Consider the following 27,657-nt stretch of genomic DNA (forward strand, 5'->3'; position numbering starts at 1 on the left):
GGGGAGGCGGGGCCCAAGGCGGAGGTCACCCCGCACCTGCAGGGGGAGGCGGGGAGCTGCTGGCGAAGGTCACCCCGCACCTGCAGGGGGAGGCAGGGCCCGAGGCGGAGGTCACCTGCACCTGCAGAGGGAGGCGGGGGCCCGAGGCGGAAGTCACCCGCACCTGCAGGGGGAGGCGGGGCCCGAGGCGGAGGTCACCTGCACCTGCAGAGGGAGGCGGGGCCCGAGGCGGAAGTCACCCGCACCTGCAGGGGGAGGCGGGGCCCGAGGCGGAGGTCACCCGCACCTGCAGGGGGAGGCGGGGCCCGAGGCGGAGGTCACCTGCACCTGCAGAGGGAGGCGGGGCCCGAGGCGGAAGTCACCCGCACCTGCAGGGGGAGGCAGGGCCCGAGGCGGAGGTCACCCCGCACCTGCAGGGGGAGGCGGGGCCCGAGGCGGAGGTCACCCGCACCTGCAGGGGGAGGCGGGGCCCGAGGCGGAGGTCACCCGCACCTGCAGGGAGAGGCAGGGCCCGAGGCGGAGGTCACCCCGCACCTGCAGGGAGAGGCAGGGAGCTGCTGGCGGAGGTCACCCGCACCTGCAGGGGGAGGCGGGGCCCGAGGCGGAGGTCACCTGCACCTGCAGAGGGAGGCGGGGGCCCGAGGCGGAACTCACCCGCACCTGCAGGGGGAGGCGGGGCCCGAGGCGGAGGTCACCCGCACCTGCAGGGGGAGGCGGGGAGCTGCTGGCGGAGGTCACCCCGCACCTGCAGGGGGAGGCGCACCTGCAGGGGGAGGCGGGCGCCGCGACCAGGCAGGGGACCGAGCAGCAGCAGACGGCTGGGCTCACGGCGGCAGCGCGCACCCCTGCGCGTGCCCCGAGAAGCCTGGGGGCCCTGACCGCCCTGACCCGGGGACGGAAGGAAGAGCTTCGGGCCGGAGAGGCCGGGACCGGGGGCCGCGGGCCTGGGCAGCCGGGCAGGCCCTGGACGCTGCGCCCCCCCCCCGCAGCCGGGCTTCTCTGTCCCCCGCCCTCACGCTGCGGGACGTGAGCGCCCTCCGCGTCTAAGGTAATAGGCCTCGCGGTGCAACCTGGAGACCGAGCCTCTGCGGAGACGATGCTGGCGGGTGGGACTCAGACCAGCGCGCACCAGGACCCCAGGGCTTACAGGGTGTCCCGCGGGCCCGCCGCCCTGACGGCGAGGTCGCGCCGGGGCCTGAGACCCTGCATTTTGGTTTGTTGGGTTTTTTAAAAAAAACTATTTATTTGAGACAGAAAGAGTGTGTGTGCACACCCGCCGGGGGAGGGGCGGAAGGAGGAGGGGAGGGGAGCAGCAGTTTTGCAGACCTGAGCTGGGCTGAGAGCAAGAGCGGTGCTTCCCCCTGCGCCCCGGGCGCCCCTGACATCCTGCCCCCCTAGTGGGCGCCCACCTAAGGCAGCTGCCGCGTATAGAGCCACACACGGCGGGGGCAGGGCTTTAGCATGCCTGCCCGGTCTGTCTTTAAAAAAACTGAATCTTAACAAAGCAGATCGAGGATTCCTACCTTCTTCGGAGATCTTTGCTTTCCTCTGTTGGCCTACGATGCTGCTTGTTTCATTTTTGCGATTATAGTGACCGTGTAATGCCTGGCATACAGGAAGTGCTGAGCACACCGGGAACTGTCCTGAGAGCGTTACGTGTGTGAACTCATTCACTCCTCACAACCACCTCCCCAGTAGCTACTGCTGTTGTCCCCCATTTTACGGGCAAGAAACCAGAGGGCGACTGAGATGGAAAGTACATTCCTATAAGCTGTTTTGGTGTTTACTAAGTGAGCCTTACTTCAGGCTGCATTTACAATTCACACATGATACATAAGTCTATTGGTAATCATTTTGAAAATAAAAATCCAAGACTTTTTGTCCTTCTGAAGCAGTCCGTTAAGCTCTAATTATCTTCATTTTGGAGGTCAAGTACCAACAACTTTGCCTGATTCATCCAGATAATTGAGGGAAATTATCTAGCCTCCTTGCAGCCCACGCTTGTATTGAATAAGCCATGAAGTTTCCAAGTGATCATTTGTTAGCACTCTTTCTTGCTAAGGAAAAAAAAATACAGAATCAAGAAATATTCGTCTGCATTAAGCTCCCCTATCTAGCATCTTCTATGTTGGGTGAAACCAGCTCTCTGCCATTCTACCCTCTGCCATTCTGTCTCTGAGACAGCTTGACCTGAAAGTTGGTCCAAAGGGATATTCCACGTGGGAGGGGAACAAAGCACCTTTACTTTAGGGGAATGAAGATGCAAATTATGATGTAGGTCACATGGCTAGGCCGTATTCCAAATGGAGGGTCTCCTTTTGTGTGGTGTCTCTTTCCCTTTCAGAAGGTCTGGAGCCAGGAGTATCAGGCTGCCTAAAAAGCTAGTTATTTCCTTGTATCTGTACCATGAATCCTCATTACTGAGAGTAATTGGTGTCTGTCTTTTTCTCCCAGTCTTAAAGAGTCAAACTAATGTAACGGATGAATAGAACTTGTTGGGTTATATCCAGTGCCTTGCCTACCACTATCTTTTGGATTTAAATAAGCTGCAACAACAGATCTATTCAATTAATATAGTTCTGTTTGGAATTACTTAATGAACATAATTTCCTTCCGCATTTGTGCAAGATAGATAAGAATTATTCATCTAGTAATTGCTAAATTTGGTGGAAAATGTAAGGTATTCTATAAGGTCACTTAGCCTCTCAGGGATGTAGCCAGCAAAACGTAAAAGACACGAAAAGAACATTCTCCTCCTGTATTTAATAAACATTGTTTGCATCTAAAAGTTTATTATATTTTATATAAATGAATGTTTTTAATTGCTCAGAAATACATTCTAGCCCTGTAACTGAATTCAGGAAAGCCCTCCAATGATTTTGGAACTATAACAAACATTGCAACACATCAACTTAAGATTATAAAAGGAAAAAGTCCTCAAGTCCTCAAGTTGTTACTAACTCAGTGTCTACAAGCTTCTAAAAGTTACTAATAACACTCCTAGAGGATAATTTTTTTTCCTATAGGACAAATTATTAGTGTATTTTTGTTTGTTCATTTTTGATTCCCTGAGGGAAAATGCCATCATCCCTGTGTTAGCAACGAAGATGTAAGACTACCAGGCAGCATCACATTTGCAATAAAATGAGTTAATTTTGCTAAATAATTTCAATATAGTAATATAAATCTATGTTTTATTTTCTTTAATTATTCAGTCCTGACCATCTTGTTTTATAAGCCATTGGTTCCTTTTCTTTGTGTTCATTCTGTACAAGGTAAAAGATAAATTTAACTAAAAACACTTTGTCATTGCCTGAGTAGTCAGCAAGATCACCTAGATTCAGGCTTCATAAGTTACCTAAAAGACCAACTTTCAAGTTTCTTGACTTTGGATAGAGTATCAACATTAATATTCACTATTTCATGCCAATCAGAAGCTCTGATAGGTTGTTAGATATATATTTGATCGATTTTTAAAGAGGCAGAAGGAAAGGATAAATGTCTAAAAAATGATTTGATCAAAAATGATTTGAACATGATCTTCAGGAAAAGAAATAATTTTTTAAGGTCTTTATAGAAAAAGAAAGATAAACAGCACTGGCTGAAGAATTATCCAGACAAAGTTAATAAAGTTCTTTAGAATGACAGAGGAAGAAGAAGAAGCAGAAGAAGAAGAAGAAGAAGAAGAAGAAGAAGAAGAAGAAGAAGAAGAAGAAGAAGAAGAAAGAAGAAGCAATGATAAAAACGGCAAAAGCAAGAAAAGGAATAAATGGAAACAAGTAAAAGATGGAGAGGAAACTAAAAATGAGGGAAGATTATAATAAAAAGTGGAAAGGATCCAGCTTGTCACCCTTCCTTCCAAATTGCCTTTGTCGACACGAGTTCTAGTTTACTCCCTTAGTCTGGAGCCTCTTTGTTGTTTGGAAGACCTGTGTGAGCCAGCACAGAAGCAAATGCTGCTCAATTCCTAACCGTTGGATTCTGAAGCCGTAGTGGAAAGAGTGCAGCAGGAACATTAGGAGTCTAACTGGGAGCAGCAGACGTGGTAATGGGGATCATCCATAGAAAACAAAGGATTCTTGGTGTCTCCTCCTTTGAATTAATGAAATAGTAGAGCCCTGCGACAATGCAAAAATCCTTTGGTCCATGTAGAAGTACCAGGAAGATGGATTCAGAGGTGGACCATTTGCCTTTATCATGTAGTTCAGCCTCACCAAACCTGGAGATGATATTCCCACAAAGATGGACCTGTCTGCTTACAATAATGAAATAGCTTTCTAGCACTTTGGTGGTTTGAAAGACATTTAGGTTAGCCTCTGCTGTTCAAACTTGATCATAAATAAAGAAAATAAGTGATCATCTTCAGCTTGCAACGGTGGTCTCAAGTTTAGCCAAACCATCATTGAGTCTTTCATTCGTTCAGCGGAAATTTATTAAATGCCCGCAATGTGCCGGCTGCAGTTCTAGGAAGTAGGGATTTGGCCATCAACAAGACATAGTTCCTAACTCTGAAGTATTATGACACACAGTAATCCAGTGAGAAGACTTTGTGGTCTGATACAGAACTGATAGATTTACTCTCATGTTTACTCACTGAGCCTTTCTCACACAAGGTTAAAAACTCTTAAATAGGGAAGAATAGTGAGTGAAGAGAAAGGATCCTGGGTAGGGCTCAACAAAACAAAACAAAACACTCCAAAACCAACAACAAAAACACCATCCTACTGGCCAACTGTAGCTAGGAGCATAATTCCTTCCATGCAAGACTGTGGCTTTCAACAAGGCCAGCTCCCAGGCTAATCAGAATTTCAAAGGACACAGAAGACCGCTTAATAGGCTTATACCTAAACCTGTTCTAGATTAAATTCTCTGGCTGTTTGACACCCTGGTAAGGAGCCCAGATTTGTATTTACAAAAAGGAGTTGAGAAAAATTCCTCCTTGATAGAAACAAGAGAACCGAGTAAGGCAGGAGGGTTGGGGGAGCAGGGGATAAGTGCCAGGAAACAGAAACACCACCTCAAACCCACCTCTAGTGTACTGTTGGCAAAGTTCAAATGCACAGGAAAGTACCCGGAGCAATGCCCCTCCGTGCCCCCTGATGCAAAAAATGCACTGCCCCTTGTTTCCAAAGGCCCATGGCCAAGACCTCACATTTCTCCCCGGAACGGCAGGAATGATAAATCTCCACCTCTAGGTGACACAAATGGTTAAGTGTTGACAGAATTTGAAATAGAAAGTACTAAAACCCTGCCTCCGAGTTACAACCACTAATCTTACTGTACCTTCAGAGCTCGAGGACGGTTGCTCCTGACACTGGCGACCCACCAGCAGGAAAATTATGTGAAGAGAAAAAAAAATACAAACTTGTATTTTTAACCTCAAAATGGTTGGAGGGGATGCAGCCTGGATGCAATGGGAAGTAAGCAATATGCTTTTTAACCGCGATGGGTAATACCTTTACATAGACGTGTGTTCATCCCCAAGCTAATTAACATTCAGACAAAGCTGTCATTCTATTATCAGTTCATGCGATGAAGATGTTCATAAATAGAAAACTATGTGAGTCAGAGTTTAAGCAAACAGCTTTTCCTGACACCTATGAGAAGTCTTAAAAATCATTTCTGTATTGACTTGTACCAGCTGGGAAGATTTTCTGTAGCTACTAAAGCAGTTTTCCAAATGATTTTCTAATAAGGTCAAGTCAGGGTTTAAAACAGACTGTCTCCTAGACGGTTGGAGAGAAGTCTTAAGAGTTAATTCACTTCTAGCTAAGGTTGCTGATTCATTCCAGATGGTTTATATTTACACAAGGTCAATAACCGATTCTCATTTGCAGCATTTTTTAACTTGACTTTCTACTTATTATTAGGAGGCTCCTCCAGGTTGACTTATTTACTACTGAACCAATTCTGGGAACTCTTACTGTAAGTGTCAATCTTAAAATACAGTAGAATTGCCATTGAAATGTCAGAGAGCAGCTGGTGTCTAGGCGCTCCGTGATGGAAGGAGAGTGAGCTGTGCTCTGTCACCTTCATAGGGACAAGACTTGACTGGATCTGTCACATGGGGGGGGGGCTGTCACACTTGTGCTGGTTGGCGCATACACAGGTCTGCAAACATGTCTTCCGTCTACAACAAATATTTACATTTGACATGTCATGTTTACAAGACACATTCATATTTATTATTTAGAAACATGAGTACACACTCATACTTATTTAATTGGATTTCATCATAATCTTAACAAGAGAGACACTAAAATATATCCTTGTGTTTGCAAGAAAATCTTCCCCCAATCCAAGGCTCTGCAAAAATGTATGTGTCCTAAGAAATCTCTGCTGCTTCTTCCTGCACATGGTGATTAGCAGCACAGCCTCCAATTCTTGCAAGCATTCTAGTTCTGCTGGTAATTAATCTAAGTCTCAATTTCATTAGCTATAAAATCAAGATAATCATAGTCTGCCTTTAGAGTTGGTATAACAATTAAATGAGATAGTAGACATAAAGTGTCTCGGATAAGTGACTTGGAAAAACAGGCCTAGATGTATGTTAGGCATTATTCCTACCATACCTCCTCAAATCTAATGTCAGTGACTGCAAATGTACCATTGTGGTATAAACCACTACAAAAGGAAAGAAAACCCAACACTGCTGGTTCAACTATGCAACTATGATGAAATAAAATGAGAGTTTTTGCTTTTTTATTACTTAGAATTTTTATTTTACGTTTATTTTACATCAAGACAGTCTTTTTAGACAGAGGCATTGGTTTTATCATATAGCACTTGTGCATATACAAAAAATATGAGTGGAAAATTTGGCTAAGGTATTTCTAAACTTCACATTCTGAGTCTGACTCCCTGAATTGGTTTTTGACTCATAACTGCTGAGGGCTGTGTTTTCTCCACACAGTATCCCCCAGGCATCAAGAGTGTTAGAGATGCTGGATGACCTCCTAAGCCACTGACACTCTTCTTGCTGGTCCTTCCTCGATCTTCTGAAATGATAAGAGAATGTTTTCATTCAACACCAGGATGGCTAGGTCTTCCTCAAATGACAGTTGAATCATTTGTTGACCGAAACGTACAGGCCCACCCTCAGGAATAAAAATCCAGTTGACAAATGCACAGCAATGATGCTCCAAATTGGGAAATTAGAATTGATCAAATAGAGAATTTTCCCTGTTACTTTTTTCCCCTTTCTTGTATGAGTAAAATAAGATGTGTTAATATCTACAGTCAAAATGAAATCGAAAGTTAGGCACTTTCCTATCGAACGTGGTATTGAATCTAACAGTGGCCATGAAACCCAACATTTATTTGTTATTTATTAATTTGCAAAATTATATTTATTCATTTACATTTGTGGAGAGTCTAGTCTATGGATGCATATTAGGGGAGGTATCAGGAATTCAAAGAGATTAAAAGGCTTAGTCACTAAGACAAAGTGACAGATGCAGCCCTTGGTCAGAGAGGGAAAGCAAACCTGCACGCAAACACTGAATGCAGTGGCTGAAGGGTCCTGAGTGCTGCAGGCACAAAGTATACTGATGGTACAAAGGGGACCTCCTCAGTGGATTCTACTTGGACCCGAAATGGAAAAATAAAAATGAATCTGCACACCAGCAAGAGAGCAGGGGTACGGGGTTTTTCTTAAAGGAAATGCTGTGACCTATCTTTCTTTTTCTTTCTTTCTTTCTTTCTTTCTTTCTTTCTTTCTTTCTTTCTTTCTTTCTTTCTTTCTTTCTTTCTTTTTCTTTTTGTTCTCTTTCTTGAAAATTTATTTACTTATTTGAGAGGGTGGTGAGAGGCAGAGGGAGAAGGAGAGAGAGTCTTAAGCAGATGCAGGGCTTGATCTCAAGACCCTGAGCTCACGACCTGAGCTGAAACCAAGAGTCAGATGCCCAACTGACTGAGCCACCCAGGTGCCCAGAAACACTGTAATCTCTGATTTTTCTTCAGTTTTATTTTACATGTCCTGTCCGTATTCCTTGCACGGGTAGGTTGAAATCAGCCATTACTCTACTTTCTTCTGGGAATGTCTTTTTATAACTGTTGTCTATTCTCCTCTTGGGTTATGTTCACTTACTGACTTGTAGGAACTTTTTATGTACTATGGACAGTAACTCATTATATATTATGTATTTTGCAAACATAGTCTCCATTAGGTCATTTGTCTTTTATTTTTGTGGGTAGCAACTTTTATATTCCAATGATTTAAATATTTCCCCAGTCAGATCTGTCGATATTTTCCTTTATGGTTATGAGGTTTTATTGTATTTTTATTTTTTAAAGATTTTATTTATTTATTCATGAGAGACACACACAGAGAGAGAGGCAGAGACACAGGCAGAGGAAAAGCAGGCTCCCTGAGGGGAGACCCCATGAGGGACTCAATCCTGGGCCCCCGGGATCACGCCCTGAGCCAAAGGCAGATGCTCAACCACTGAGTCACTTAAGCGTCCCAGTTACAAGGTGGTAGATTGGCTTGTAAAAGCCTCCCCTACCCTAAGACAGATTCTAGAATTTCTAATATTTTCTTCTATCTTAAAGGATTTTTTTACCTTAAAATCTAAAGCTAAAATTTCTTTTTTAATATTACACAGGGTTAGTATAAGTTTTGCCCCTAAATGCATGTGGAATTTAAACCCACCCTTAGATTTTCCATTACTTCCTACCAGATTGTTATTACCTTAGAAAATTACAAGCAGGCAACTTTAAGCAATCAATGCCAACAAAGGAAAATTGTGTCACACATGATATAAAACTACCCTTTTAGTTTCAAGTGTCAGCAATTTCTGTCAAAATAACGTTGGTAAGACAAGACAGTTTTTTTGGTTCTCATAAAGCAAGAAAGGGCAGGGATGGGTTGGTCCTCAGAAATGGGTGGATCTGGGGATTTGAAAGTCATAAACCCCAATTCTACGACTTGTTTCTGCTTCTTTCTTTGTATTGGTTCTTTTCTCCAAATGCAAACATATTTTCTCCATATGGTAGGAGAAATGGGTGCAGAGCATTCCAGACACATTCTCCCAGTTCAACAACCAGAGAGAGGGGATGTGTTCCCCATCAGATCTAATAAAAAACAAAGCTCGGGGTAAGAGTCTAATTATCCTGCTCTTTAGTCACTGGTCACTTCTTTTTCAGGCAATGACCCATCCCCAGACCCGGAGGATGGAGTTCTGCGTTAGGACTGAGGAGACCTACGTCGCACGCCCAGCCCAGCTGCCAGAGCAGTAGGATCTAATAGCAGAAGAAAGAGGGTGATCGCAGACACAACTGCCCGAAGACTCAGTAACCGACAATCAATCCTTCCCGTATGTGATTAGCTGCAGTCAATAATCATAAAAGTATAGGCATTTACATTTTCTTGTTGACTACATAAGGGATTTATTTAATTTTTTAAAATTTATTTTAATTTTTTAAAGATTTTATTTATTTATTCATGAGAGACACAGAGAGGCAGGCAGAGACACAGGCAGAGGGAGAAGCAGGCTCCATGCAGGGAGCCCGATGCGGGACTCGATCCCAGGACCCCAGGATCATGACCTGAGCCAAAGGCAGGTGCTCAACCACTGAGCCACCCAGGTGCTCCTACATTAGAGTTTTATTTTTTTTTAATTTTTTTAAAATTCCTAATGAATTTTTTATTTATTTATGATAGTCACACACAGAGAGAGAGAGAGAGAGGCAGAGACACAGGTAGAGGGAGAAGCAGGCTCCATGCACCGGGAGCCCGACGTGGGATTCGGTCCCGGGTCTCCAGGATCGCGCCCTGGGCCAAAGGCAGGCGCTAAACCGCTGCGCCACCCAGGGATCCCCTACATTAGAGTTTTAGATGTACAAGTGGCTTTTCTTATTTTTTACTATCTTAGGCTCATATTAAAATTGACGGCCAAAACCTCAATACACAATGATTTATTTTAAACCTGGGTTTTCATCATTTGGTCTAAGATAAGTTGTTCCATCTCACTTAGCTGAAGATTTTTCATCTGTAAAATGAGGTCTTTGATTTTATGAGGTAAAAAAAGGGAAAGAAGATGATCCCAAAACCCAAAGGAGTCTGGGATTCAGTTTTTGCCACAAATGCTTCCAAAATCTTACAGGTGCATATTATTAGGTCCACTTACAAGGTGAATTAGCACTTTCATTAGGCAAACTCTGCTCATGGCATCGCGCCCCTGTATCCTGCATGCCCTTCTAGATCTTGCATGTGTTACTTATGGGAATGATAAAGCCCAGAAACAGAATTCCCTCTATATGAGTCAGGGGCTCTTTCAGGACAGTAATAGAAACCCAAATCAGGTTAGGTTAATGGGGTAAAAAAAAGTATTTACCCATTTCTATGCCTGGAATGGGGGGCGTGCAGCGATGAAGATAAAACTGCAGGAACCAGGGTCTTAGAAAGTAACTAAGGACTCAGAGTTACCAGTGTTCTGTGTCCATTTGGTTCACTGCTCAAGTCTGCTTCTCTTTGCCTTTTTAGACTCATTATTTTGTAATGGGGTGGGGGGTGGCATGGAAACCCCAGGTTAGCAATCATAGCCAAAGGACATATTTCCACCCCAAGAAATGCCTCTGTCCCTAATTGGTTTATGTGCACATGACTTGGGCCAGCCTCCGCTGGAATGGGAATTGGCACATATTTACTTCTGTGGCCGGGGAGATGGCATCTATTAACCAAAAAATGGGGTGGGTGGGGAGTACGGTTGCCAGACTTAGCAAATAACAGTTCATCCTGTATTTAGTCTGGCAACCCTAGGTGGGAGAGCTTTCTAAACAGGCAAAATTAATAACCACCACAGTTGACTCCACTGTTCCTCAAGAACCTGCCTTGTGTCCTTTGCCATGTTGCTCGTACCAGTGGAAGATGCAGACAGACAGACAACGGCGGCACAGGAACTTGGCTCGGCATTAAGGATATGCTCTGTGTTTTAGTCCTTCTTGAGAAACGTTCCTAGTTTTCCTTACAGCTGGCGTGCCTTTTCCATAAGCATTCTGGTGGCTGGGAGTTATGTACTCTGTCCTCACCATAGCATCACAGAGCTGGGGAGACGCCTGGAGCTTCTGGTCGGCCCTTGGACAGGATTCGTAATTCTGGAGTACAGAGACTCATCTTCCCAAGAGTGTCACGCATGGCCACTTCTTGACGAGGAAGCTATACCAATTCTAAGTGTTTCTGGAGCTTAGAGGAAAGAGAGGAGGCTGGGAGGCCATCCAACGGAGCTTTGACCAGTGGGGAGCTGACGAAGACTTTCTGTAGAAGAACAGACATGCCCAGTGTGTGCTGTAGGCAAACGTACCATTTAGGACCGTGAGGGGCAGGGCCAGAGGGAAGCAGCTTGGGGATGGGGAGCAGGTGTATTAGTCCCATGGAAGGATGATAAGGGGCTCAGTGCGAGCCGTGGAGGTAGGACGGGAAAGGAGACACCTTCACGCAGTCCAGACTGATAACTCAGCAGGAACTGGTGGCTGATATTTTCCATACTTAACCTCCCCACTGCCGTTAGCTTTAACCAGTGACGTATCATCAGTTTCTCACACTGTCAAGAACCCATGAGCAGCACACACTGATTTTTTAAAAAGGCCAATATTCAAATATTTGCTAAAATACCACACAATTAGTGAGTTCGTCATATTCTCGCCATTTTAATGCTGTTTTTAAGTGGAAGTACTTTTCATACATCTGTCCTCTTAATGTTTATTTTTACTGTGGGAGTTGTATGCCCAAGGATGATTCTACTGTGGTGTTGGTTTAAGTGACTTTTTAACGAAGATATGCAAGGATCTAAATTCATTCTTTTACTTTACATGGTTCCCATTTTGACCTTATCTTCAAAGTGATGCGATGGGGAAAATGTCAGATCAAGTGTCAGCTGAGCTGCTCCAGACATACATCTTCCTTGCACAGGTCAGCTAAATGACCATGGACGTGGGGCAGGACCTCGGATTCTCCACCTACAAAATGAGGGAGCTTGGGCCAAATGATGGTGTCTCGGGAGCCTTCCCAATCTAGTACATCAGGTTCGGTGGCTGGAGAAATTATAATTGAGACCAGGAAAAGACGCTGACCTTTGTTGAACACTACCTCTTATTGAGTAAGCAACAATCTCAGATGTGGGTTTAAAACACAGGCCTTGGAATCCAGCAGAGCCCAAGTATTGGGTTCAAATCCTGATCCTGACATTTCACATCTTCCTCCCTAAGCCTCAGTCTGCATTTCTGAGACAGAAATGGAAGTAACTGCTTTCACAGTGTCATCATAAAGGATGCATGAGTCGAGGTATGGGGAGCACTCTACACAGGGCTAGGCACCTAAACCCCCCAAATGTCGAGGTTGGCGTTTTATTATTATATGCGGTGTGATAAGCTGGACAAGCTCTTCCAATCATCCATGTGTTTGTACATTTACTCAATTGTTCATTCAAAAAATGCTACATGCTACATCTGCCCAATAAATATTTGCTTGGGTGTGCAAATCAGCATGGCCTCTGGCTATAGGCTTCCATCAACAGTTTTTGTGTTCGAACTTTCTGACTTCCCCGGCATGCTGCAATTGCAAGATTGAAGCACATTTGGAATTGTTATCATCATGTTATCTTTAAAAGTAACAGGCTCCTGGTTTTAATTAATCTTGGCCCCTAAGTTTTTCATGAAAAGAAAAGTCCGTGAACTCACGCTGTAGCATCTATTTCCAGAGCTGACGTGTTTAGTCATTTGCGTGTGAAACTGCCAAAGGCAGGCTGGGTTACTGTCCTGTGGAACATCTGCACAGTGTTTGTCATTTTGGCATTTGAGAACTTTGTAAATATGTGCAGACCCGTGACAACCTCAGGATTTTGTTTCCAAATGTGCCATCGATGAATAATGGCTCAAATGAGCAAAATCAGCTAGGCGACAATTTGGGTGGAAAGTAAGGATGGGAATTACAATGTGTTTCCAAGGGCTCTGAGGGTAAAAATCCGTTCCTATCATTGCAAAACAATGAAGTCTTTGGAAGCACAATAATGTGTAGGATGGCTTTAGAATCAGACAACTTGCTTTTGTTTTGGAAGCACAGATTCAAGTCTGGCCTCAGATAATCACTGGCAGAAGCAGCTTTCTTGATTAAGCCAGTCCCATGAAAGAACATGTGTCTTTATTACAGAGAGTGCCTTCCCCTAATTCCCACCTTAGAAGCAAAGGCCAAGTTCCCCTCGGCTGAGCTCATGGCTCTCTCAAGCCAGGGCTCACCGCCTCAACCCCAGCCACCGGTAATTTGAGATAAATTCAGCTCGTGCTGTCTCTGCTAGCGCCCCAGTGGCTCTCTCTCCTTTCAAATGACTCAATCTTTTGTCTTCAGATGGTATCTCAGAGATGTGCAAAGGCACTAAGGAGATTATTTTTGAACATCTCCTAGAACTCGAGAAACTCCTTCACAGAAGGTTGAAACCATGCCTGGTCATTTAGTCTGACTCGACTTAAAAAGGCATCAAATACAAATAGATTCTGGGAAATAAATCAACTTCAGGATTTTTACTGCTGAAGGCTTAAAATAATTCCCAAAAAGGCTAATTATGCCTTTCTTTGCTCAGTAGTTGGGCTTAATAATAAACACCAAACATATGGCAGAGACTGGGCTGCATAAACCCTCATAGCCTTCTGTTCAGCAGCAGGGGTATTGGTCCTAAAGAAATTATGTACAAAAAGCTTACCCATATTAATAGTTGTAGTTGTAATATCTATTCATCTATTACCACTGAAAACTCTGACTGCTAACTGGCTTCCAAAAATGTCTTTCAACCTTCCAGTAATCAAAGAAGCATCACGTAAAATAACACTAACCATCTATTTTTCACCTATCAGGTTAGTAGGGTTTTTTAAATGATGGTAATACTAAAGAGGATTTGATGAAATAAGCACTTTTATACCTTATGGTGAGAATGTAAATTGGAACAATCTTTCTGGACAGCATTTTGGCAAGAGATACAAAGGCTGTAAAAAGTATTCGTATATTTTGATCCCATCATTTCATTCCCAGAAATCTATGTTAAGGAAATAGTATAAACCGTGGATAAAGATTTAAATCTAAGAACGTTCACTGCAATATCATTTATAAGAGCCAAATGCACAATGAGAGAAGAATGATCAAGCAAGTTGTGTATGTCTACCACATTCTATGGGACGTCACACGATCATTCAAAATCATGTCGACAAATCCCTTTGAGAGCAGAGGAGGAGTGCAAATAGGATACAGAACAATAGGTATACCATGATCTTGACTGTTTAAAATAATATAGCCAACACATTTTGGACATCAAAAGATGTTATTCTGAGAATCTCAGCAGTTTGTGAATTCCAGGATAGAAGCTGAAATGTGTGTTAGTCAGGGATTAGGTGGCAGAGGGATGCAGGTGCCTAGGGCTCTGTCCTTGGGGAAGCTCTGAACCAGCAGAAAAATCCAAATCCAATTGCAAGAAATATTCTTTTTGATACTACCAAAGTCGGCCTTCACTGAGGGCAATATAAGCCTCTAAAGAGCTCCTGCATGTGTCTAAATAGCAAGGGTGCCTGAGGCCCCCACTCTGAGCACTGTGCCCGGTAAAGGGGAGATAGGATTAGGCCACGGAAACACAGTTCCTGGCTCCCGGAGCTCAGCGTCTGGCCAGTCCTCACCAGCCCACAGTCTACTAACACCTTCCTCTTGGAAGTGGCAGCAAGTCAGGGTCTGGCAGGAGACGCCCAGCAGGATACGTGGCTAAGGGATGCTGGAGCTGGCAACACAGGGTACCCTGTTGGAAGTGTCCCTTCCTCGTGTGATCCTCCAGGCATATAAGGTCTGTTAAACACAACTGCCTTGTAGCTGGGCCACGGGGAAATCACAGGAGGGGCGGTCCCCACACGGCAGCAAAGCAGGCGTAAGTGAGCAGCTGAGGCCTAGTAGAGCACTCACGAGAGATGTTGAGAGGAGCACAGAGCAGCTGGCGGCTCAGGGTGGGGGGCCACTAGGATGAGTGGGTGACACACTCAGCCTTCCCCCCGGCGGAAATACCCAAGAAGGGGACGCCCTTCTTCATACACTTTGAGTGGAGCTCAAATGATTATTCTTTCAACATTAGAGGAAAAGGCCAGAAAACATAAGAAGCATCTCTGGAACAGGTAGGAGCGACGGATATAAAATCCTGGGGGGGCATATGCCAAATATTGCCCAGGGGCAAGTGGGGTCATGGGTTATGGGCATACTCATTTCTTCCTTCCATCCACATGTGTTATGATCACAGGCATGAAATGCCACTTTCAAAAGCTCCACTCTAAACAATACTCATGCCAATCGTGTATATTCCTACTACGTTTACCTTCCTTCTTCATCTTTCCTATCATTTTTTTTCTTCCTTCTCTCCTTTGCCTGCTCACTGATCACAAGTCTTGTCAGCCAGCCACAGGTAGAAGCAGCTTTTTTTTCTTTTTTTTTTTTTTTTGGCGATGACCTATATTTGGTGTTAAAATAGCAAAGCTCATCATGCACCATTTTAAGCATTCACACATATTGATTCTTTTAATCCACACAGCAAACCTCCCGGGTAGGAATACCACTACTCCTGTTTGGCAGACAAGGACACTGAAGTGCAGAGATCTCCATCAACTTGCCCAGTCACACCTAGTGAAGAACGGGACTGAGATTTGAGCCTGGACCCTCATGCTCATGTCCACCTGACTGGGCAGCTTGGAAAACGTAAAGAACACTGGTTATACTTCTTGTCCCAAAATTGCTTAGTATCTCGGATTTTATATAAAATTAAGGGTACAATTCCCGGGGTCCAGAGCCCTAGTATCTCATAAGTGCTGTGACATGAACCCCAGCTCAGTGCTCTAAAATGCTCACTATTCCCAGTACGCAGTACCCTCACCAACGGAAAGGCAGACCCTACAATTCTACTACTTATCTGTGTGGTCTTGGCTGAGTGACTTGAGCTTTCTGGCTTTAGTTTTTCAATCTATGAAATGGGGTAGTAATATCCACCTCATTAAATAACATTTATATTTATATATCCTGAACACAATGCCTAGCACCTAATTAGTTCTCAATTAGTTCTCAGTAATAGTAGCTATTTTTTCCCATCAGTCATTAACAAACTTTATATGTTAGAGGGCTCATTTGTCCTTATATAGCTTACATTCTAGGAATCAGCAAACTACAGCCTGTAGGTTAAATCTGGCCCATTGCCTATTTGTATAAATAAAGTTTTATTGGAACACAGCCATGCTCATTCATTTATATGTTGTCTGTGGCTGCACTTGTATCACAACAGCAGAGATGACTAATTGCAATAGAAACTATATAGCCTGAAAAGCTTAAAATATTTATTCTTTGGCTTTGTATTGAAGACATTTGCCAACCCCTGCTAGAGACACACTTACTATGGCAATAAAACCAATCGACACAATCGGTGTCCTTTTGTCAGATTTTAGATAGGTATCTTCGCTTGTTTTGTTTATTGTACAAAAAACTAAAGTAAGAAGGTTTGTTTTCTAGGTAAATAACAGAATATGTATAAAATAGAAATTTAAAAAGTTGCAATCTTTAAAAAAAATCACAAATACACAAAGTCATTTGGCAAGATGTAAAATGGTTTACAAATCCCCACATCATTTGTCCTTTCATGTGTCATTTCAACTTTGCTGCCAAAGGCTTCTTTCCTAGGCACTGATATTCTTATCAGGGAGGCAATGATATATGTTTCAGCCCCTTTGTTCATACGTTTGGGTATCATCTGCCTTGCCCAGAGATGAATCAAAATGAAACATTACAGGAGTGACAATTGTGGAGGTTATGGCTTCCAGAATAAAACAGCAGCCCAGTGATCTGTAGAATGTCTCCAAAGGATATTAAATTAATCAGCCAAGGATTATTGTGCATTTTCCTGAACATCTGTGGGCTCTCTCTTTAGGGTGTCTGGGTGGAGTTTCTATGAGGAGCAGGGGAAGCACTGTTATTTCATATAGATGGCATGGAGGGAGAGACGCTGGGTGGGCAGCAGGGACTCAGCATTCAAAGTCCGGTGGCTTCTCTGGGGCTATGAATACACGCTGGCCCGAGGAAGCAAGGCTGTGCCCTGTGGCTTGTTTAGAGAAAGCTTAGGCTGGTAGGAACGGAAAATTTGTTTTTCCTATTGTGCTCTCTCAGAATCAAAGAGCAGCCAAAAATCCCAGATAAGAGAGAGATCGAGACAGAAGGAGAGGGAGAGAAAGACTTCCCTTTAGAAGGACAATTGAAGAGAGGGGCAGACCAAAAATGTACAGCGATTGTACATGGTTACCAAGAAAGTGAGGGATTCCTTTACAATTCAAGTTCACATCAAGTGACAAGGATCACAGATCTAACTAACCAGGGACCTGGGGAAGCCTGGTTTGGAGGCAGAGATACAGGGTAGAGACCCGTGAACCATGCAGTTTAATGTAAAAAGCAGTTTTGTCTCCAGCCTCCACCAAATTAATTGTGACAAAAATCACTGTTCAAGGAAGGTACTTGCCTAGAAAGGTGTGATAGCAGGGTTTGGTCAGACAATGTTGCATTGAGATAAGACCGGAGGCCACTGCCAGAGTCAGAGAAAACCCGGGATCGGGACTAGGACAGACCTGTTTGCAGTGCAGATTAGCCGCTAGGCCCGGGAGCAGTTGGAGGACATTGCTTCACCTCTCAGAGCCTCCCTTTGCCCTGCCCGCTGTCAGCCCTGCTCATGTGTAGAGAAAACAGGGGCCCCCAGGCATGCCTCAGACTCTCTGCATCCCCTCTCAGCTTCAGGCCCATCTACACCCACAGTTTTTCTTGCCTCTTTATTCCAAAAAAATGGAATGCCACTCCTCTTGTTCCCTTTAAGGCCATCTGTGTCTTTGCCCTTCTTCCCTCCCACTGCCTCTGGAATCCCAGTCTCTGAATTTGCTGTCTGCTCCTCCTCTCCCCTACCATCCATCAACATGAGCAAATATTCCCCATCTCAATATTCCCCATCTCTCCCCTGAAATTCCCTGGCCTTCCATTTACCTCCTCATTCTGGAGACACTCGGGGGCTATTGGCTCTCACTTTTACCTTCTCTGGATATTACTGCCTTCTCTGGATATTCTTTTTAATATCTAACATTTACTTTAATATTTAAAGAAATATTTTCTGAGATACCTGGGTGGCTCAGTGGTTGAGCGTCTGCCTTCGGCTCAGGTCATGATCCCGGGGTCCTGGGATCAGGTCCTGTATCAGGCTCCCTCCAGGGAGCCTGTTTCTCCCTCTACCAATGTCTTTGCCTCTCTCTGTGTGTTTCTCATAAATATAAAAATATATTTCCCTATGTTGCTCATTTTATTCTCACATTTATATTATAGAGTCTTAAACATTAGGTAAAGTTATGTTCAAAGCCCAATCCCACCACTTGGCTGGCTGTGTGAACAAGAACACCTTACTCACCCTTCTATACTTCTTGGTTTCCTTGTCTGTAAATTTGAGATAATATACTTATTTTGATTTTAGGACTAATGAAAAAAACATAGACAAGCAAATAGATATAACTAATCCAATATATTGCATCCAAAAGAGAGAGAGAGAGAGAGAGAGAAGGGAAAAAGAAAACTGCTTCTGGCATATATATTTGTATAGGAAGATATTTTTTTTGGAGATTATGTTTGTAAAATACATATAAACTTTCTCCCTTTGTTGATATTATTTGACTGTTTCCTTGTGAATCTATTCTCTCTCTTCTCCTCTTGCAACTCCCTCTCCTTGGATAATGGTACATCATACATAAAACTGGTCTTCCACAAGAGTAGGGAAGGAGAGTAGGCTACACACATTAGAATTATCTGGGTTCCCATACTCATTCTCAATCCCACCACCAGAAATCCTGATTCAGTATTCAGAGTGAGGCCTGAAGAATTTGTGTTTTGAAGATTCTCCAGGTGACCCAAATACTTGCCCCTTCCATCCCAACCTGCCTCCCAAATAAAAATCACTGCTTTAACCTTAGGTGGGTACCCGAAGCTAGGCCTCGAGTCATTCACGGGATACCTGGAGTCACAGCTGCACACCTTTTCAGTTGGATTAGCTACACGCCTTCCTGGGAACTAGACACATCGATGACAACCTGTTTTTATCAGGCAGCTTTCGTTCTTTCTTTATAAGGACTTGAGACAACTGTTTTTGGTTGGCCCAAGTGTGTAACTGGAAGTGTTTTGGATATTTTTTTGGTATTTCTATGCCAATTAAGTATTTTCACGTCTAACCTCCTACTCCGATGCAATTATATCTATGCAATCTATGTTTGAGGGTTCTGACCCTCAACTCCCAACAAAATATCCACCAAGTATTTCTGGGAATTCTCCGAGATTACTCATTAGTGACTTCTCATATTTTTGTTCCTTTCTTCTTGCTCCTTCCCCTGGGAGTTGCCCTGTTCATCAGACTCTCTTGAACCCACTGGACTCAGCAAGGCTTCTCCTTGTCTCTGCTGTTTCTATTCCCTCTTCTGGATGTCACTGCCTCAGCTGGACACTCTCACTGCTTTGGTCATACCACTCATCCAACAGGCCTTCTGCCAGTGTCAATTCAAGGGGAACGTGACCTCCAGGCTGCTACTGGGGAGTAGGTGGAAATGTCTCTCTTTCCATTCAGTGTGAGATTCTCTTAAGGGACATCAGAGCAATGTGACTTGATTAATCAGCATAAAGGATATTGGAAATAAATTTTCAATGGTGAAATTAGTAGTATTCAAGAGGTGTGCTTGGCTGTACTTTGATAAGGATATTTGAAATGCTTTCTTAATCACTTTTGGAATTTGGATTAAAGATAAAGAAATTTCAAATGCTAAACAAAAAACATACTAACCCTTGGATTTAGGCTGAAATCAATTCACACAGATATATCACATTGTTCATATTTAACTGTTTAAAAAAAAAATACCACGCAGGCAATACAGCAGACCGAGACATATTTTTAGTGGAGATCTGGCTCGGGAGACAAATCCAAAAGATGAACACTCTACTATACTCAGAATCGCCCTTCCCATTAATATTTAAGAATTAGTAACATTCTAATTCAGCGTATTGAAACTGAGTCCTTTTTCTAGAATGAGTTTGTTTTCTCTCAGGAAGTTCCTTAAATTCATCTAAATAGATTTTGGGTGGCCCACCCAACATTTTCCCAAATATGCCCAAACGTGGCATTCCATCTACACGTAGTTCTTGAAGTTTGCTACCACATTAGCATATCTATGTTCTTCCCATGCCCCAGTCAGATTTTTCTTTCCAATTAACAGAGCTGGCTCCTTCCTTCTCTTTCAAGAGCTGTTGATCCCATTTAGGTTCAATGACACCCCTGTTTCACTTTGCTGTTAGAAGTGGAGAGGGACCAGTCACTCATTCCTCATTTGTCAGTTGTAACCAATTTATAAATAGACTTAAGAAGTCAAATGAGAAATAGCACAGTACTGGCAAAGTTGATATGAGTAACGTGTACAGACCCTTGACTTTTTACTTCAGTTTGTACTCATCCACTGATGAAACTAAAAAACTGGAGAAATGCAGATCTTCCCAGCAGGTAAAGGTCTAAAGTAGCTATAGAAGATCAGGTTCTATGAAGCAACTCCTTCTCAAGTCAGACAAATCCAAACAATAAAAGAAAGTGAGCCAAGGTTTAACACAAGCCATTGACACATTAGACCCACCCAGGAGAGACCCAAAGTACGTGAGACTCTCACCAGTGTCCTGCTCCAGGCTGGTGACATATAGACAAGGGGACAGGAAGAGAATGGCTCCCTCCTCCTATACTTTTGATCAAATACTTCAACCTCTAGGGCACATTTATAACTTCCCTTCCCCCTACACTCACTTTTTTTTTTTTAAAGATTGTATTTATTCATTAGAGAGAGAGAGAGAGAGAGAATGAGCAGAATGCAGGGCAGAGGGAGAGGGAGAAGCAGGCTCCCTCCCAACTCAGGGCTGGATCCCAGGACCTTGGGATCACAACCCGACTGAGCCACCCAGACACCATCCCTTACACTCACTGTTTAAGAGGGTATAAGGGGTCTTCGGTACTAAGGGTATAGGTATTTCAGGAGGAGCAAAATGAAGTTAAACCCCCTCTTCTGGTTCTCTCCAGTTTTCTTTCCTCCTAGGCAACTGGAGATAAGATTGGGGTGGATGAGGGGCTTGGTGCCACATGCTTGAGAAGTACTTCTCCTTTTTGAGGGCCTGGTGGGCAAAGGGCAGGACCCAGAAGAAAGGGAGCCCTGAGCCTACTGTCAGGCCTATCTATTTCCACCTTAAGTTAATGGGGGGTAAACAGAGTCCCAGATGTCTGTCTGCTTAGCCAGCACAGAAGTTAGGGAGGTTCGAACCGCAAGACCTAGATGCTTATTAGAGAGTCAGCATTTGCCAGGAATAGCCTTTGGGCAATTGTGGCCTCAGAACCAAGTAGAGCATCTCCACAAGCCAGTCAGATAACAGGCAGCCCCATCATCTCTTCACTGTTTGCGGACACCAGCATTTCCCCACAGATAAGCCTCTCCCGAAACACCTGCTTGCATTTCCACATATGTCTAGCATCAGCATTAACCCCACTTCATTATCATAGGATGATGAGTTGTTCTTAAGCCAAGATTGTGAGCCATTTCCCTGTGAGCCATTTCCATCCCTGCGTGTTCTGGTAACAACAGCGGGGTTTGGACATGTGCTTGATTGCTTCTGATACAAATACTAGTAACTATTTTGGAAACTTGACAGTTGCTCATCAAATTCTTTTCTAATGGCTAAATGTTACAGCCTTAGAAGAACTTATTAAAGAATTATTACCTCGTTTGAATCTTTAATAGTCTTCTATCTCTTTTTATGGATATCAACATGCCACTCCCTCATAGAACTACTATCATATGATTATGTTCATTAAGTCTAACAGCTGTCCTTCACCATCGAGAAAACTGAGGCCCAGAACATTAAAGCAGTACTTTTCTGAATATCTCAGTTAAACTACCTGATTTATTTTGTATTTCTCCAGAAGATTATACTCCATGTTATGAAGTTTTGTCCTATCGCTTACATTGGACTCTACCAGTCTGCACAAATTTTCCTTTGGATCTGTGAAAATCTGTTAGCCACCTCTATTGAGAGGTGGGAAATAGAAAGTAAGAGGAAAGAGTCGAATCATCGCTGGCTGTAAGTTGAGTTCTGTTTAAGAAAATCCATGTTCTAGCTTGATAAACTTTCGCTAAAAGTCTCAATTAAGAGCAAGTGGTCCTGGAATTTTTTCTCAGGTAACTAGTTTATGCTCTAAAATCAGATTAGAAGTTAGTTGGGTTCTTTGATCTTTTTTGTTTGCTTATTTGAATTTCAATCTTTTCTATAGAGAACATGAACTACTCGTGTAACTTAATAAAACTGTTGTAAAGAAGTTAGTAAATTGTGAACACTTCGAATTAGCATGAAGATGTTAACCCCATGGGAGAACTGTCTGAATGGAATTGCTGCCCAGAACTGACTGACTATAGCCTTAGGACTGTTTTTAATGGTTCTCTAGTTCATTAAAGCTAGGTCTGCTAGGCTAATATAGCAGTGTGAATTCATTTTTGAAAACTCACTCTGCTCCAAACACATAGCAATGATGGATAAAGTACAGAAAGTACCAAAAAATTCAACTGACCTAAAAAGGAGAGATTAATATCTTACTGGGCCAGTCATGGAAAAGAGATTTTTTTCCATCTATATATTTTAAATTTTAATTTTTTTTAGTTTGAGATAATTGTAGATTCATATGCAGTTGAAAGAAATAACATAGATACTATCTACTACTTACCCAGTTTCCCCCAATAATACCTTATGCAACTATAGTATAATATCTCAGACAATTGACATTAGTATAATCCACCAATCTTAACATATTTCATGAGTTTCACGTGTATTTAATTATTTATTTATTTTTATTTATTTATTTTTTAGGTAGAACTTGGACTTACGACCCTCAGCTCATGACCTGAGTAGAGATCAAGAGTTGGAGGCTTTAACCAACTGAGTCACTCAAGCACCCAAACATGCATTTAACTCTATGCAGTTTTATATTGCATATACAGATTCACATAATCACCTCCACTGTCAGGAGACAGAAGAGATCCATCACCATAAGGATCCCTTGTACTGCCCTTTTATGACCACAGTCCTCATCTCTATCCCCTGGCAACTACTAATCTGTTCTCCATCTCTAAGATTTTGTCATTTCAAGGCTGTCATATAAATGGAAGAATCATACAGTATGTGACCTTCTCAGATTGGCTTTTAAAACTCAGCATAATTCACTTGAGTTCCATCCAAGTTGTTATATATAGCAATTCTTTTCTATTGCTGAGAAGTATTATATGGTGTGAATGCGCCACAGTTTGTTTATCCATTCACCTATTAAAGGATATCTGGGTTGGTTTTAGTGTTTGGCTATTACAAATAAAGCTACTATGAATATTTGTGCACATGTTTTTCTGTGAATGTTAAGCTTTCATTTCTCTGGAATTTTCATTTCGCTCAGAATTTTTTTCTGTCTCCAAAAATAAAAACATAATAGGATGAAATCATACCATTCTCACAACTGGTCTGTGAGTCTGGCTTAAATGATAGCACTCATGTTAGAGATGAAGAGACTGGAATTGTCAAAATGCTTCAGTAGAGTTAGTCTAAATGTAAGCTTTGAAACTGGTATTCTCTCTCATTTAAGGCCTTGTTTATTCTTTAAGACAGCTCTTTTAGAAGGAAAGTTTACTCCATACCTTGAATCATAATCTGCTACCTTTGAGGCTTTAGGTACAAATGTCTAAAATCACCAAATTCTGCAAACATATAGATGTCTGTGGTTTTGAAAATTGATCCTTATCCCTATTCTCTTAATGAAGAGAACAGTCCAGTGACTGCAGACAATCAGGAATGCATTAGTGCCAACTGGGGAAGAGCAGGGAGTCTGCAAAGCCTTCAGCTGAAGCTAGATTAGCAGCCAGAAATTCTTCTTCCCCATAAGCTGGAAAACAGCTGTCTCTGGAAGCTCTTGCTCCAAAGGAGGAATTACTTACACTCTTTTCTTTAGCTCAAGAGATCAAGGCCTGGCCAAATGAAAGACCAAGTCGTTTGTCTGTTCATTCACAAAGGGCAAATCTAGCATCCCCAACCTCCGACTAGCTATACTTGAAAAAGTAACCTGGAAACTAAGAACCACCAAACCCTAAGCTTCATTATATCTTCCTTGGATGGTTTCATTTTATTCAAATGGGCCACTCAATGATTATATTTTTGTCAATATTTATCCATGTAAGAGGAGATGAAAAGGCTTAATGACTCAGCAAAACCTAAAAAAAAAAAAAGAGAGAGAGAGAAAAAGTGAGTCTAAATCCATCAAACCCAACATGTGCATTTTAGAAGATAGGGAACCAGCCGAATTTAACAATATGCTAAACAGGTAAGATATTTTATCTTAGAATTGAAGTCATCAGCAGTGAAACATGCAGCTTCTTTACTCTGTCCAGAAAAACAAGAAATGTTCTGACTCTGTTGTAAGAGTCATGAATTCAACCCAGGGCAGGCAGGGATGCAAATGACCTGAATATGCCACTTTCCACAAGTAATTCAGATTAAATGAATTCCCCACCTTTCCTGGTTACTGGGTTGGCCTTACATAGAAATAGAACTGATCATTGCCAATGAAATGGGATTCCACATAATAAAAACAATAATGACAATAGCAACTAACATTTATTAAGTGCCAGCCTGAGGCTTAAATGCTTCACAGGGATTATTTCTTTAAATTTTTGTGATAATCCTATAAGGTAAGTATAATCATCCCTATTTTATAGATAATGAAACTGAGGCTTAGAGGGGATAAGTAAATTGCCTCATATCTCATAGCTACTAACTAATGGATCCAAGATTCAAATGTGAGCATGATTAATTGCAGAGTCTAAGTTCTGAACCATATGCTGAGCTCTTTACTCTTAAACTTTATATTAGAAAGCCACTTGCTTGGATAAGATACAGTCCCTTACTAAATGGCAATCTCATTTGAAGGGGATTACATGTTCAGGTGTTATGGTATTACTAATCACCAACTCCAGTGTCACTGAGTTTTCCAAATCCTTTATAACTTGATAAAAAGCTGAGAGAAAGTGTGTCAAAGAAACAAAGGAGAGTGAGTATGAGAAGTTTAAGGATGGCAATGAGGTTGTGGAGGGGCTTTGGGAGTCTGTAAGAAGGCTATAACCAGAGTCCCTATGACTGCTACCAAGTCTAGCTGAAGAGATTTAGAGCAAGCCTACTTTTATTCCTCTGCCTATAAAAGGCATTCATACCCACACAGGACTGGCCTTACTCACTGACCATTCTTTTATGCTGAATTAACTTTACTGATACTTCTGGGTGGCAGTAGTATACATTCTTCTTAGACCTCCTCCCCAATACACTTTCATCCACGTTTTTGGGTCTTAAACTCCATATAGGTACAGTCTTCTTGCCTCTGTTTATACTCAATAACCTTTGATGAGTAAGAAACAGATTTACAAATTAAAGGGATGGAGAGGAGTAGAAACTAACACGAGCTGAGGATCTGTTATGTACCAAGCACTGTGCCAGGGATTGACATATATGACCTCCTTAAATATTAACAGCAACCCACCCATGAAGGTGTATTATCTCCTTTTAACATTAGAGGAAACCCACATCCAGAGCCCACTCACAGTTTCACAGCCTCACCAAGCCAGGATTCAAGCACAATCTTACAAACTCCAACTTCCATTTTTGAGCCACTACAAGATCAAGTAAGTGAGCTATAAAGTAAATATCTTAGAAACAAACCCCTGATTAAAATTAAAATAATATTCAAAGGAGCAAAAAGGATACTGACACCTTCTATGCATCTTGATAGTCAGGACATAAAAGAAGGCGGGATTGGCCTCGATGGGGAAAAGTAGTGAAAGTAATGGGATAGAAAACCTAGTCAACCATAGAGTTTGACGGCCACTCATTTGGTGTGGTTGTGAATGGCATGTGCCACTCATGATCAACAGAAAGATGGCCTAGACGTTGAATCTTTTAATCCTTCCCTGAGAGGAGGACATGTACAGTTAACATTCTAAATAAAGTTACTTTTCTGATTACAGGGCTGATTTCTGACTTCAAAGCCCAATGTGGTTTCTTTGAGAGGTAGGATGGGCCACTGTGAGTCCTGGTTCCCATGTGGTCTTCTAAGAGCAGCCAAGCAGAAGATAATCCTGGGCTTTCTCATTGCCCTATTACAAATGAGGTTTTCTGTGAAGAGTGACAGCTTTTAGCTTTTGCCTCTCCCACAGGAGTTTCAGTTCCAATCATTAGCATTATTTCCCAATGAAAGAAAGGATGCACAGGGAATGCCGTTGGCCAAATTATGTCCTTGTCTCACACTCAAGTGCATTTCTCTTGGTTTGAGGGAGAAAGCCTTGAGCTCTTCTAGAGGCAGTTGTTTTAATCATCTCTTTCACCCCATTGGTGAAGGAGGGATTGCCACCCTAAAGTTATGTGGATGACTAAACACATGAAGCCAACACTGCACAGATGAGGTCAACAGAAGTTTGTGAGTCACATATACTCACAGTCCAGGAAAGGAAGACACTGTACATCACACATGGCCACATGAGAATTCACTCAGGAGCAGAGGGAACAACCAGGCAGGCTGTGGAAGACACGCACAGTAGTATGAAGAAGGTGAGATGCCCTTGATTTCCATGGGAGTATGTAATTGATTTATTTGAATAATAATAATTCCATGAGCTGACAGGGAACTAAAGTCTGCACTATGTGTGGTCTCTGTGTTGAGAAGTTGCTGGCTGGAAGACCTTACCCACAGGAGCAGAGCAGGGAGGTAAATTTGTGATTAGGTCTCAGTTTTCCTCAGAAGTCAAGCAAGGAACACATCATTTTAGGCCTTAGTTTTAGTCTTTGTACTGCACAAGGACATGTCATTAATGAACAAAAGTAGAAACGACATAATACAAATAATACTAATTTTGATTTGTATATGTTCTTACTCTATCAACTTACATGCTCTGGAAGTAAACATACCTGCCCTTCCCCTTTTCTTCATGAAGTCTTGGAAAATACTCTGTTCCTTTTGATGGAAGGCCACAATAACCAGTAACTTAGAGTTATTGATTGAAGAAGCCGATTTTTGTTTGAGCAGATGTTGCCATCCATTTTTAAAATTAATTTATCAAATATTTATAGAAACTCTGAATAGAAACCCTCAGTATATGAGCTATATCAGAGTTCTTTGGTTGCAGGCAACAGAAACTGACCCTGGTTGACTTCAGCAAAAAAGGAATTTGTTGGACTTCATTTGAGTAGTTTAGAAAAAACAATCAAACAAACAACCTAAAGAACTCAGAAAAGATAATAATCAGGGAAGCTCTTGGGATCATGGCAACAGAAATGAATGGACACTCTTATTAAGGGCAGCATAGTAAAATGAATCAGCTCTAACACTTCAGTCATTGGCTTAACATTCAAATTCCAAGAAGAGTCTTAATGGCACTACTTAAATCTTGGCCAAAGAATGGGGAACACACTAATTGAATGCCCCATCAAATCTGCAATAGGTAAGGGATGATTTCTCAAAGGAAAATCAAATGATTGTTTATCCA

General features: G+C 42.4%; 1 long non-coding RNA gene across 2 annotated transcripts; it reads left to right on the forward strand.

Annotated features, from left to right (window-relative positions):
* Positions 1-975: 975 nt before the first annotated feature.
* Positions 976-23,561, forward strand: LOC112922890 (uncharacterized). 2 transcript variants are annotated; one of them, XR_011998053.1, is made up of 4 exons: positions 976-1,048; positions 9,148-9,317; positions 22,017-22,174; positions 22,955-23,561. It is a non-coding gene; the product is annotated as an uncharacterized lncRNA (long non-coding RNA). The 2 variants fall into 2 exon arrangements; XR_011998052.1 differs by lacking the exon at positions 976-1,048 and adding an exon at positions 5,239-5,420.
* The last annotated feature ends 4,096 nt before the right edge of the window (positions 23,562-27,657 follow it).

This window comes from Vulpes vulpes, chromosome 16, assembly GCF_048418805.1.
Source record: "Vulpes vulpes isolate BD-2025 chromosome 16, VulVul3, whole genome shotgun sequence".
Taxonomy (NCBI): Eukaryota; Metazoa; Chordata; class Mammalia; order Carnivora; family Canidae; genus Vulpes; species Vulpes vulpes.